This window comes from Anastrepha obliqua, chromosome 2, assembly GCF_027943255.1.
Source record: "Anastrepha obliqua isolate idAnaObli1 chromosome 2, idAnaObli1_1.0, whole genome shotgun sequence".
In the NCBI taxonomy this organism is placed as follows: domain Eukaryota; kingdom Metazoa; phylum Arthropoda; class Insecta; order Diptera; family Tephritidae; genus Anastrepha; species Anastrepha obliqua.
In genome coordinates this window covers 37,241,882-37,256,449 of record NC_072893.1, presented here as the reverse complement: position 1 = coordinate 37,256,449, position 14,568 = coordinate 37,241,882, and the positions used below count along the sequence as shown (strand labels likewise).

General features: G+C 36.0%; 1 protein-coding gene across 2 annotated transcripts in view; it reads left to right on the top strand.

The window, feature by feature from the left end:
* The first annotated feature begins 2,204 nt into the window (after nucleotides 1–2,204).
* The window catches only part of LOC129238810 (myb-like protein P), a 166,132-nt gene continuing 153,768 nt past the window's right edge, over nucleotides 2,205–14,568 (top strand). For both annotated transcript variants that reach the window (XM_054874002.1, XM_054874001.1), the window contains exon 1: nucleotides 2,205–2,401. The gene's annotated coding sequence lies outside the window, so the exon portion shown is untranslated. The remainder of the gene's footprint in view (nucleotides 2,402–14,568) is intronic.

Genomic DNA, 14,568 nt, shown 5'->3' with positions numbered 1-14,568 from the left:
TTATGTTGCTCAATAATTATTTTTCGCACTTCTACCGAAGTTTGGCCACGTTGTCGACTCATTTTACAAAAAAGAAAAATGAAAATGCGTACTTGACACAATTTTCTTGACACAATTTACTTCCAAAACTGTCGATCGTTCCTCAATTAACTGTATATAATTTAAAAAATGGGATTCCCCCATTTAAACTGTCAGAAATTACGAAGTGATGTCAGATGTCCGAGTTCTTTTTTGGCGTGAATTCTCCTCATTTTGAAAGTTTTTTGTTATTGTAAAAGAAGTGCACATGACTTATCTCATGTTTTTGTTATTTTTTAAATTATATAAATAAAGCATTTAGAAATCGAAAAATATTGTTTCAAATTGCCTTTATTTTAGCAGTGTTTTTTATACAAAGTTTTAACTAAGGTTTGTCCGAGTTCTTTATTGAGCCACTGTACCTTGGTAAACATAATTTTCCTTTGTCCGGAGAATGCACCATTTTCTAAATATTACGAAATAAATATAATATAAAATATATGTATAATAAACATAAACAGTAATCAAAAGTAAAAGTAAATATGGAAAAATATTTTTTAAGAAGTAAAACCCATTTTACGCGATTTAAAAAAAAATACTTTACCTAATCAGGAACAGTTCTATACAAAAATATTAAAAAATAATTAATTTAAATAAAATATTTCAATAAACGTATCTCTAAAAGAAAACAAACAATTCACTCTCCTCCACTGCGTACAACTTTCTCACTAAACCAAAACCAAAAACAAAAAAAGCACCTCTCAGCTAATCCCATTCAAGAACTTACGCACATTACTCAAAAACAAAAGAGTTGAAGAAGAGAGATTCAGAGTTCTCATTTGAGTTGTTAAATTCAAAGCAAATATCAACTGGAAAAGTTAAGCGCTTTCAAGTGCGGCTTTAATGTGGAGCTTTTGCTGGCGGCAACAACAACAAGAAGCCAGTTCTTTCACTACACACTCCATTTGAACTCCGTAACGTTGTTGTCCATTGATACACAGTTAATAGACCGGTCGGTTGTTCGCTTGTTCGGTTGTTCAGTTTGCTGAGTTGGTGCGTTGTATTTGCTTCGTGGTCTCGCTGCAACGGCAGTCATTTGTTGACGATCTTTGAAGTTGGTTTGTGTTGAGTGCGCGTCGGTAAAGTTAAACGAATTGAGGAAATAGTAAAAATATGTAAAGAACGAAATGCTATTTTCAAAGTGTGTGTGAGTGTGTAGTAAACAATAAAAGGAACGTTGTGTTTGAATTCGATAAGCGAAAATTGCTGTGTGTTCAGAAACAATGTTGATGTAAGGATGAAAATGATTGTTTAATGTTGAAAACGAAAATGTGAGAACGTGAAAAAATCACAGTGACTCCGCTTAAATTAAAAGAAAAAAAAAAAAACAAAAATGAATTAAAAAGTGAACTGAAGGATTTTTAAAAATAAATAAAAATTTAAAAAGGAAAGAAATATATGAAAATACTGGGAAAAGTGTGTTTAAAAACCGCATGCTTAGAAATTTATTAGAAATATTTATTAAATATGATTACGAGAATGGAGGCCTACAAATTCTCTATGTAATTTATTTTGAGCATAGCAAAACAGGAAAATTAAAAAAAAAACTAAACAAAACTCGAAAATTTAAATTTTAACTCATAAAATCTGCATGCGAATAACTGCAATGCAATAGCTATTTTCATTATTAAATACCAATAAATGATCAGATAGCGATATTGAATAGGAAATTTTGTGTAATTATATTTGAATATATAGCAAATTAGACCAATTTTTTTTTTGAATATTTAAATATATCACACATTAGTCCAAAAAATGTTTGAACTGCGGAAAATAAGTAAAATATTATGAACTCTAGAAACTTTTTTTTTGGAAAAAAAAATAAATAAAAAATTTGCTGAAGTGATTAACTAAGTATAAATAATTGTAAATACCAAAATTCATCACAACAAGAATTGTCGACAAATTCAAACTTAAACTAACAGAACTTAAGCACAAGTGACTAAAATACCGTAAAAATTAAAAACAATTAGTTGAAAAATATACAAAAAAAATTTAACATCACCTAAAATTATTTAATTTACCTGCACACTACGAAGCTGCTACTGAAATTTTATTAAAAAACAAATGTTTACCAAATAAGAAAGCTTTTGAGCTACTGAATCATAAGAAATTATTATAAAAATACTGTTAAAAGCCAGAGAAAAAAATTATTTAATCTTTAACAAATTCTGCCTGGTTCTAATGCTAATTCCAAACTAAAAAGAAAAGTTAACAATTTTTTTATATAAAAGAAAAATTGTAAAATACATAGTTTTCGTGACGTATTATTGTGCGATAATATAAATCACAGGTGAAAGCAGAAAAAACAAATCGGAAATAGGTGAGTTGATTTTTGATTTTTATTATTGTGCTAGACGATTTTCATTTGGCCAAATACAACTGAAACTAACAAACTTTTTTTCTTGCAAAAATTGTTCTCATATCCCTAAAGAATATAAATTCAATCCTGGCTTGGTTCTCTGGTCTATGCTGCGAACCCAATTTCTTGTCTTAAGCCCAATGTTTTGTCTCTCTAAAGTAAAACATTTACAATTTTTTCTTAGTGTGAGTATAATACGCTGCATACAAAGAATTTTTTTAAGAATACTGCCTAAAAAGTTTGAAATGTTGATGAAAATTAAAAAAAAAAATTGAAAACTTTATAGGAAGTTATGTGAAAAAAAATGCATAACTCGACAAGAAAAAAAAATTTTCAAAAATCAGCCCGAATTTTGAGTCACTTTAAGCTGCATATAAAGAATTTTTCTGAAATTTCCGTCTACACAGTTTAAAAATGTCGATGACAATTTAAAAAAAAATTTTTAAACTTAATAGGAAGTTACATATGTGAGAAAAATGCATAACACGAGAAGAAAGAAATTATCAAAAATCAGCCCGAATGAGTCAGCTGCATACAAAGAATTTTTAAAGAATTCTGTCTAAAAAGTTTGAAATATTGATGAAAATTTTCCCTTTACTGATTTGCACATAGGCGTATATTCCAAGTGAGAAATGAAGTCGAATATAATCTTTCAAACGGAAGTTCTTGGGATAAGGAAAGCTTGCAGGATAATTAGAAACCATCCACAACAACTATCGGAAGTTTATATTTTTTCAAATAGTGAAGCAGCCATCTTAGTTTTAATGTCACCTACAACCAGTTCAAAAATCGTCAGACAATGCAAAGAAGAACTCAATGCTTTAGCGCGCACAACAGACAGCACTCTCATGTGGGCACCTGCCCATAGGAACATGGAAAGAAATGAGAAAGCTGATGGACTGCTAGGACAGCGGGCATCCTATAACGAATCGGAAGTGGCAGAAATAGGCTGACCCCTAGGCGCGGCAAAGCCAGATCTTCTCGCTATTCCAGAAGCAGGCCGTTGACTGATGGACTAACACGGATACCTGTAAAATAACTAAACAAACGTTTCCCAATTTCAACAAATCCAGAACTGACGAGTTGTTCAGAAAGACACGAGCAGGCATATTCAGAATTACTACGTCAACAATAATCGACCGCTGATGGAGATGGGGTGGCCGTACAACGAAAGATGTAGAAGCTGCAATAAAAAAAATCTAAGGAAATACTTTTTTACTATCTACGTGAGTGCCCAAATTTGCGTGCTCTACGACAAAGAATGCTGGAGAAATTCTCGATGGTTAAATTGAAAGAAATTGTAGAAAGGAAAATAGAGGGCATAGGCAGATTCGTAGACAAATCAAGATGGTTCCAGAACTGAGTTGTTCAGAAATACTTGAGCAGACATATTCAGAATTACATCAACAATAAGCAGCCGCTGATAGAGATGGGATGGCTGTAGAACGAAAGATGTAGAAGCTGAAAAAAAGCAGAAAGCTCAAAAAAAATCTAAGGAAACAATCTTTCAATATCTGCGTGACTGCCCAAACATGGGTGCTCTTCGACATAGTATACTGGAGGAATTCTCGATGGTTAACTTGAAAGAAATTGCAGAAAAGATAATAGACGGTTTAGGCAGATTCGTAGTCAAATCAAGATGGTTCGACTAATATTAAATATAAAAAGCAGTGGTTGTCCAATTTGTGTATCAAAATGGCATATTTTGTGCTAATTGGGTCTGGACTGTGTCACTCAGACAACACCTCCACCACCACCAGCACCATCAAAAACCAAATCGGGCCATAAATTTACTATTTCGTCTCCTGCACCACCTAGCGTTCTTTTTGTTCCAGCAAAGCAGCAACCTCAGCGCATGTACTTTCACGATACTTGGGTTACTGAAATTATTTAAAGTAATGAGACTACCAATTGATTACTTAGTTGATATAGAGTCCTTTATCACAAGTCTATGGGGAAGAACCTACACCGAGTCATCACTTGGAACTCTACGTTTCGCGTACCACACGCCTGTTATGCAAGAAAAAGTGGTAAAAAAATAGACCGGTTGGAAGTTCTTCTCGAATATGCCCGAAATTATGCAAACATAAACACTAATTTAAGCTAGGTAGTGCTGGCTGATCTGTAAAACGATCACACTTAGATCGTTAGGGTCCATTGTGCTACCAGTACTATGCATTTGGAGTCGAATTTTTTTTATATAATTCTTACGTCTTCACGAGTTTTAACAAACCGTTCAGCCTTTTGCCATCAATAACTTTTAACAAATTTTTCAATTATTAATTTGACGAGTCCTACAAAGAGCAGGGCAGTGGCCACTAATCGCTCTGAACTAATCCCATTTTGGCAGCGTCCCTTCAGTAATCCAACCAATATTTTGCAGTTTATAGCTTTCGTATTCCTAGTCCTTAGCATAATTTTGGCAGTTTGGTACGATGTTCAGTGTTCCCATATCGACTGCATTTCCTCATTTAGTTTCGTTTTCAAAAAGGATATTGATGCGTATATTTCTGACGTGCTCAATCTTGGCAACCAAGATGCGAGCTCATTGGCTCTCTCATTTCTTTCCACTCCTTGGTGTCCTGGTATCCAGTATACCTATAGTGACCTGCCCATTTCTGCAGAGTTCATCCATTTTGGATTTGCATTGTTCAACACATTTCTAGTTAGTCCAAGTCATAATTGCTTTAATAGTCGCTTGGATATCAATGAACATATTTGGACGAGTATGGAGAGGAGTTAATGTCAAACCCAATTCAGTTACTTTTGTTGCGGCATAGATTCCAGCTTGAAAAATATTACTCTAATTAGGAAGTTCGAAATACTTTAAGAGATCAAATCGCTACTTAAACACTAAATGGTATACAATTTGGCAGTTTGAAAATCCAAAATATTCAAACTTTGAATGATTTATTTTAGGGTCTTTTTTTTTTAAGTAGTATGGATTTCCTTTGGTTGTTCACTTATGAGAAAAATGCAACATTGGTATTCATATCCATATAAAATAAACGGCCTCAAAAGTTACAATAATCAGTAGTAAACATATATTTCAGATACATCCATGCAAAGGGGATAGCCAAAGAAAGATCTACCTATTGCCACACACAATAACTGATTTGAGAATCGTCTAGCTCTCCTTTCTCATCGTAACTCAGCTGTGACGAACACATACCAATCCAAAATCCATTTACACATGTGTAGGTGTGTACCTGTACTTTAGAAATCTTACAGCTCGAGCTCTGATCAGAGAACACAAACATATTTACATGTGTGGACATGTATACACACACGCTTGCGTGTGCTTACCCTGTTGGAAGCGCTTGACAAATAGTGATTGCAATGCTACTAGTAGAAACGTTGTATTAGAAAAAGGACCTAACCTCACCGAGAAATTTATTGTGTATTTGGAACTTTTGCAACTCTTCTTTGTCCACAATTACATAAATTAAAGACTGTGGTACATTTTTATGTTGAAGCTATTTATTATTTAGATTTTCATATTAATAATAGAAGTATTTTCGTCAAATTATTCTTAAACCTAAGAGTGATAGATTACAAAATTGCGCCATCCGTGAGAGTATTTCTGGCTGTGTCGTAACAATTGGGTTAACCAGAAATAGAACGATGTAGTACAGGAGTACAGCAAGGATACGCATTGTCTTTGCTTGTGTACAAGCAGATCCTTCTTTCTGATTGGCGCGATAACCGCTTACGCAATTTTGGTTCAGTTTAACAAAGCGTGCCAGTCGTTTCTTTCTCGTGCTAAAATGCGCCAGTTGGAAACACCGAGTGAAGCCTAGTCCTTCTCCACCGGATCTTTCCAACGCAGATGAGGCCTCCCTTTTCCTCTGCTACCACCAGTTGGTACGGCAACGAATACTTTCAGAGCCGAAGCATTTGTATCCATTCGCGCGACATGACCCAGCCAACGTAGCCGCTGGATCTTTATACGCTGCGCTATGTCTATGTCGTCGTAAAGCTCATACAGCTCATCGTGCAAAGGTTCAAAAATCTTCCGCAGAATCTTTCTCTCGAACACTCCAAGTGACGCCGCATCGGATATTATACTCGTCGACTTACTTAAATTCTGCGTTGGATTTCCAGTCTGATATTATTATCGGTGTTAATGCTGGTTCCTAGATAAACGAAGTCTCTTCAAACCCCGAAATGATTTTTGTTTTTTTATGACAGAAAGTACTTCGTTTTGTCCTCGCTCACAACCAGACCCACTCGCTTTGCTTCTTTATCCAGTTTGGAAAAAGAAAAACTCGCAGCGCGGTTGTTAACGCCGATGACATCAATATCTATATTTCTGATGAAAGTATGAATACTTCTATGGTTTCAGTAACAAATTTTAATCAGTAGGGATAGGTTGTTAGCCTAGGGTCTCTATCCGTACGATGGGCTGGCATTTTAGATTTCTGTAGCTGGTGGGCGCAGCACTTCGTTTTTCAGCCACTTGCTACAAGACAGCCGCTCTTTTGAGCTTAAGGGGGTATTCTGGTCCAGACGCCTTAATTTTAGGTATTTTTAAAACTAAGATAAAAAAAAATTAAAAACATTTTTACTATCCATTTTTTTATGGTTTTTATTAATATTGGAAAAGTATAAAAAAATCGTGGAATTACAGGCCGGTGGAGTGTGGGCTAGGTACATAAAAAACGGTGCTTTATGGTTGACATGATTCCAACCCTTTTTGTGTTCTAAAATAAACAAATTAAAAAAATTCTTCATTATCGGATTACGCCAAATCAAAGAAAAACAAAAAAATCACAAAATGGCGTCAACTTGAAAAAAAAAAGAATTTTTCTTACCTTCTTTTTTTACCTTTTCAAATTTTTTAAAAATACTTCAAACTTAAATTTTTCAAAATCCGAGGAAGGCGCGATAGGCAGATGAATAATAAAAAATGTTTATCAAACTTCAAAGCGATCGGTCAAGTAGAACTTGAGATATCATCACGACCATCTCAAAAAAAGTAGTTTTGAGAAAATCGCGTTTGAAGTTAGAGCAACAATTCCAATAGAATAACTTAGATTATAATATTTACTACCTGGATTAATCGGCGCTATATTTCCTGGTATATATTATAGAGGAATAAAGTATATATATATGTGTATAGAATAAATAAAGGTTGTGTGGGATACAAAAAGGTATATTTTTGAAGGTCTAAACTTTAAAAATATGCAAAAAAATCGATTTTTTCAAATTTTTAAACCAGAATACCCCCTTAATGCTTATGACAAGGCGGCACTTCCTCGCCTTGTCGGTGATGGATTTGCACTTGTAGTCAAATTATAAAATAGTACAGAGCCCACTGCCCAATGGACTACGTCCATAACCACCACCCGTTTCTTGTCTGTGACTGGTTATTTCTTAGGAAAAACTTATTAGCAGCCAATGTCCATATCACTATCCGCAACCTATGACCCGTGTGTTAGCCTGCAGCGCGGCTCGATCGCCTGCCCAAAGCCGGCGCGATAGCAACTGATAATAATACTGTTACAACAACAACATCAAACTTAGTTACAGAACTTTAAAACGCTTCAAACGTCAAATGTACTTCGAATAGTTGGAAACGTATTTAGGGAATAATATTTCAAAAAGCAAAAAATGTACATTGGAATTTTGTGGTATATTTAAAACTCCCTGAAATACATCTGACTACCCCGAATTACTGGTTCTGATTCCTGTATCTGTCTCTGATTCCCTACAGGGTAATATGAAAAAATATCTACACATTTTCATGCCTCGCTTCCTTCCCTTGCTTCTTGCAGAGCTCATTTCTGGCTCATTTTCTGTGTTCTTGTTTTATCAGATTGCTGCTCGTACTTTGGTGTAGTAGTTGCTTTTGTTTTTGGTTTTTGGTTTTTTTTTTAATTTTGTGTCGATATTCGCTTTTTCAATTGATTTTTTATTATTTGTAGATTTTTCTAAAGCGACCACAGTGATGCGGTTGTTCATTTGACAGTGTTGCTGTCGCCAGTACGTCGCTTTCGCGTAGCCAACAACACGACTGCCTCTGCACCTCCACTTAGCCGTGTTACTTCGGTTGTGATGCGTCTTTGTTATTTTTTGTTTTTTGTTTTTTGGTTTTTGTATTTTTTTTGTTTTCTGTCTTCGGGAGTGTTGTGGTTTGCGCGGCGATCCATCGCCTGCGGGAGTCACACACCAATAACGTAGGGGAAAAAAACAAAAACAACAAGTGTTTGCAAGCAGTTTGAAAGCAACTACTCCTTTTGTAGTTTATGGTGGCCACATTTAAAATATAAAATAAAAGATACATTAATAAATAAATCAAAATAAATGCTTGGAAATCAAAATGTTGAATGAATGAAATAAAAATCAAAGTAAAACAAAGTGTAAGCAAAAAATAATGAAAGAAATGGAATTTTGGATAGTGCGAAAGCCAACATCAAGTGGCGGTCAATAGATGTGCCTGTACATACAAGGGGATGTGTGCTTGTGTGTGTGTGTGTGTGGCTGTTAAAACCATGAAATCATAATTCTATATATTAACACAGCCTTTTCAGATAAAGCGTCTGGCTGATTGCTTTTTGCTTTGATCCACTGAAGGTACCTTCAAGTCTTTCAACCAAACTGACTCATCTCGCTGTTTTTTTTTAATTCTTATTTTAATTCTTCTCCGGTGCTTAGCTACTTTTCACCGCCGCCGGCCATATTAAGACGAGAATAGTAAATTTTTATAAATTTAATTTCTAAAGAAATTCTCATGCTCAGAAATGGGTTGATGTACGAAACGTTGAAGTGAAGTGGAATTAGAATATTAACAAAAAAACCACAATAGGGTAAATTGCGCTTATTGCTAAAGAAAGCAAAGGGTGTGGTATAACTAATGATGGGCGCGGGAGAAAATTCAGCATCGATGCCACATATTTCTATGCACGTTTTTTGGTTATTGAATCTGCACATCCCGAAAAACGAAATCGCCAAGAGGAGGTATCGGCGTGCATGTATAAGTATGTATTACAGGCTGTATCAGTGTCCATACAAAAAAAAAAGTAAAAACAAAACAACGCTATTGTTTCTTCATCAATATTATAAACAACAAGGCTTGCACCAAAATGTTTCTGAAAAAGACATGCGTCAGCTGGACCGCGAAAACCATAAAGTTACCTTAATCTGGGTCCCAGGACATCGGAGCATTGAAGGTAATGAAAAAGCAGAAGGATCTGCCATGAATAACGCTCTTGCAGAATCGGTATTCACACCATTAGGTGCAGTCAAGAGTGCGATTTTCCTAAAATACCTTCGAATCGCGGATTGTAGATGGAGAGACCAGATGAAATGCAAAAATAGCAGAACGTTATGGCCCACCTACAACCTTAAGCAGTCGTCAACACTGATAAACATGAAACGACGGGACGCCTGGGGCCTAACGGCAGTCATAACTGGCTTTTGGTCTGTGGGGGAACAAGCAGGCAAAATGGGTATCCCTCACAACATACACTGTCACAGTTGCAAACAACCGGAGAAAAAGGAAACAATTTTCCATTTCCTCTGCGAATGCCCTGCCCTATGGAAGGACAGAATGTTAACCCTGAGCAAACCGCTGTTCGAGCGTCTTGAACAGCTGTCTGGCTTAGATGTCAACAACCTGATAAGGCATCTAAACCGCACAGAGTGGATATAGTCATGCTGTAAATAACTGGTAAACAAGTTGGTAGCGAGGATGTGGCAACAAAATAGTGCGGAAGCGCTAGTTGGAAGAATCACCACTTAAACCAATCAACCAATCAACCAGCTGGACCGATTCGAAAGTACCTTCAAAAATCGAGTTTTTAATAAATAAAATTAGTTTTTAAAAATATTGTTTCCACAAAAATCGTCTTCTTCTTGATTGGTGCGATAATTTAAGCCTTTCTCTTCCTCTGCTACCACTAGCTGATACCGCATCAAATACTTTCAGCGCCGAAGCGTTTGTATCCCTTCGGAAGATATGTCACAGCCAACGAAGCCGCTGTCGCTGTAAAGCAAATACAGTTCATTGTTCCAACGCCTACGACACGCGCCGTCACCAACGTGTAAAGTTCCAAAAATCTTCCGCAGAACCTTTAACTCAAGCACCGGCAGTCCGTCGGTTGCCGCGGCTCTTTTTTTCTTTAGCTGGTTATCGCTGTTCTCACCTGTTCATGCTCGAGTAGCCGAACGACAGTTCCGTCGTCAAAGATTGAGGTTCGCGAAATGCTCCCTTCATAATTTAGGCACGCTCTGGATATCAGTCCCCAGAGCACCGTCTTTGTTCTTACAGAAAACGCCCCGGTCTTGAAACCTTCTGTAGAATTTCCGGGCGTTTTTCTTATTAGCGTGCATCTTAAGTTCCTTCCACTCACGGATTTCGGTCGCTTGTTTCTCCCTTCTGATAAGACGCCTCCCTTCCTTTGACAGCACCGGGCAGCAATCCCAAATGGCTAGAGTTGTGATGTCACATAGATGAGAACTATGTAACCTTCGTTCAATAATGTGTGTGAGCAAACGCGGCACCCATTTGGAAAACACCTTTTTCATACCCAAATGTTCGTGTATTATGGTGTGTACACTGCCGGCTGATATCTTTAGAATGTCAGCAATCTCCTTCACTTTCACTTTACGGTGGGACATAATGATTTTCAGAGTTTTTTCAACGTTTTCCGGAATAACAGCGGCATTTGGCCTTCCAGTAGATGGAATGTCATCGGTGTCTGTACGACCACGTTTGAATTCGGCATACCAATAACAAATGCTTCTTTTTGATGGAGCAGAGTCCGAATTATATTTTTCAAGCCATTTCTGGCATTGAAAAGTTTTTTTTTTTTCATTGAAAAACAATGATAAATCAGCACACGGAATTGCTTTGAATTCATTTTTTTTTAACTCAAAAGTAGCGTCACTTAAAGCACTGTAACTTGTAAACAAATGGTCGGATTAACATATGATTTTGACAGTAAGCCTAAAAAGGTTGCCAACTTTCGAAAAAAATATTGATTTAGTACTAGTGCCGCCATCTATGTGTCAGTCACACACATTATTGAACGTCCTGGTACAGTGAACCAGTCTCTCCTAACCGACACCTCTCTTAAGTGGACACTTTTTTCAGTACCGCAAAAATTTTTAGTGATTTTTCAAAATTTTTCTCTTTTGAGCAGACAATCCTTCTATAACAGGACGGGGACACTTTTTTTCCTCACCAAAGATATTTTAGTTCTCTCATGAAGGAACAGCCTACAAACTTTGTGTTGGAGTTGTTAAAGTCAATAAATTTGTTAGATGTTGTTCATTTCATTCACAAAGCGTGGAAGTAAGTGAGTCTCCAGACAGTGAACAATTTTTTAGAGAAACCTGATGTTGAGAAAAAAAACTTCCCAAATCACAATAGGACGATTGTACCTCAGAGGATGAGCTTCTATTTACTATTGGAAGTTACTCAGCTCACCAACATTATTAGTATACCTTAATTTAGGTAATCAAGTGTTCATAAATGTTGAAGAAGCAAAAACACTACTGAAGTGCCAACTCACGCTGGTCAACTCTTCTGAAAATGAGTTCGTAATGAGTTGACTCCAGTTATAAAGAGGCTTATTTCGCAACGAGAAAACTAAGCACTATTTCTTTATATCACAGTGACCCTCAAAGGCATTGAATTGCTTACTGATCTTCCACTACACCTCCAAGATATTGAAATTAAAGGGAAAACTCCTGAATCTAAAATTTCTAAATTTTTCACATGAATTTCAATACCTTGCATAACATACATTTTTTTTTACATATCTCGTGTTTCTTCATCGTAATGAAAATTCAGTTCATTATGTCAAATATTTGTCTGTTCTGGTTTTCGAGAGAAAACCAAGCCGCATTCATTAAAGGCGGTAGCACTAGACCAACAACAATATTTTGTATATTTGATTGTCAAAGCAAAGTAGAAAACAAAAAATGAATTCGCCTTGATTCATTCTGGGCTGACAGCCACATGGACCCGGCGAAAGAAAAACAACAAATCAGCTGATTTGCCGATGCCACTTTTAATAGATTCGCCTTGAATAAAATTGATTGAATATTAAAAAGCAGTCACAAATTATTTTAACTTTTTTACGCTTTTCTCATAAGTGGACGCCTCCCATAAGAGGAAAAAATTTTCAGTCCCTAGGTGTCCGCTTAAGAGAGAGTACACCGCACATATTACTTATATCAACAAATCCTGACGGGAAATATGATTTGGTCCTGATATCTACGATAAAAAAGTTTTAAAGGAACTAATGTTAGGTGCGCAACTAAGTTCCCTCTGTTTATCAATAGATGCCGCCAGCAGTGTATGCTATTCGATTCTAGCATAACTTAAACACCATAAACTAAGCTTAGACATATGGTAAACAAACTGCTTCGAAACATTAGTGATTTTGTTTTGGTATCATATACTTTTGGTTTTGTGAAAATGTCTGATATTGTGCTAAATAATCGTCATTTGCGGGAAATGTAGATTTTCCTCTTTCATTCGAAAAAAGGGCGGCTGAAGCGCATCGAGAGCTACAAAAAGTTTATGAAGATGTTGCTTTAAGTGAAACAATGTGCCGAGATTGGTTCCGTTGCTTCAAGATGGTGATTTTAATGTTGACGACCGTCCGCGTGAAGCAAGGCCAAAAACCTTCGAAGACACTGAATTGGAGGCATTACTCAATGAGGAACCGTGTCAAACGCAAGAAGAGCTTGCTTCAGTATTAGGAGTTAAATCCTTCTCATAACAACTCAATTTATGGTGCTTATGGAGTATCAACTTTTAATTTCGATTTTCAAACTGAAAAAATTGTATTCTTGAAATACTTATTTCCATTTACATATATGCAAAGATATGCGCGTATATGAACCTATGAAGTTTCTATAAACTATCAACAACTGGAGTCTGTGTTTGAGTAACCTTTAATCTTTCTGATAGGTTTATCTCTTCTTTTCTGCTTACGAAACATTTTTCGATAACGAAATAAGTGGCAAGCCAATTTTGCCTTTTTTTTTTAATGTTGCTTTCAAATTTCGAATAAAAGATGTTTGCGTTCACTTTTCGTATTAAAATTTTCTTTCCACTATGCGCTGCAGCTAACTAAGTACAGCTTATCTTGAATGTAAAGTCGAAGTCGATAATTGAAAATATTAATGAGGCAAGCTTGGAAAACTCTAACAGCTGGCGGTACTTTGTTTACTTTTTAACGGCATCGATGTTTAATTTTATGCAAAAACACATACATACATACAAGCTGCTTATTAAGTAGTGGAGGATAAGTGAATAAAAAAGAAAGAAATATTATCAAATTCTAACAAAGAGTAAAAATGAAAAGTGGCACGAATGAGATAGTGTAAGAAATAAAACAAATGAGAAATAACACAACTATAAAAGGAAAATAATAACAAAAGCCGGTTAGAGCGAAACAAAAAGGGGCACTTTGCACGTGGCATGCACTTGTGGCATGCAACAAGTATGTGTGTTACTTAGTAGAAATGCAAACAAAAAAACCAAAACAACATTGACGCATAAATGGGTAAAGGCAAGCGAGATATTTAGAATGTGTGTGCGTATGGGTGTATACATATACTCGTACTTATTCAATCATCTGTGCATGCACATACAATGAGGCGTGCATAAATACATATTTGGCCTTTGCCTGCTGAATGAGTATGACAAACAGTCAATTTACTTTAAAAATTGGTCACTTTGAGACTCAATGTAGGAAGGTAAGAGAATCGATAACAAATATTTGTTTGCCTATTTGATTTTTTGTTTTTTAATTTAAGAATCTTATGTGACAAAGGTGTTGTGCAGCACTGTCTTTAGTTGGCACATCATTAACTATTCCAATAAAACCGTAATTGGTTTCAACACAATGGCCGACAGTGTGGCTTTCACCGGGGTGAATACTTGAGAACAAAGTACTTGGTGACTATAAAGAAAAAACCTACGCTCATTACTTTTGCCCGGTATAACTTATTCTTCTTCTTCTTAATTGGCGCGATAACCGCTTACGCGATTTTGGCCGAGATTAACAAAGCGCGCCAGTCGTTTCTTTCTCGTGCTAACCGGCGCCAATTGGACACACCAAGTGAAGCCAAGTCCTTCTCCACCTGATCTTTCCAACGCAGAGGAG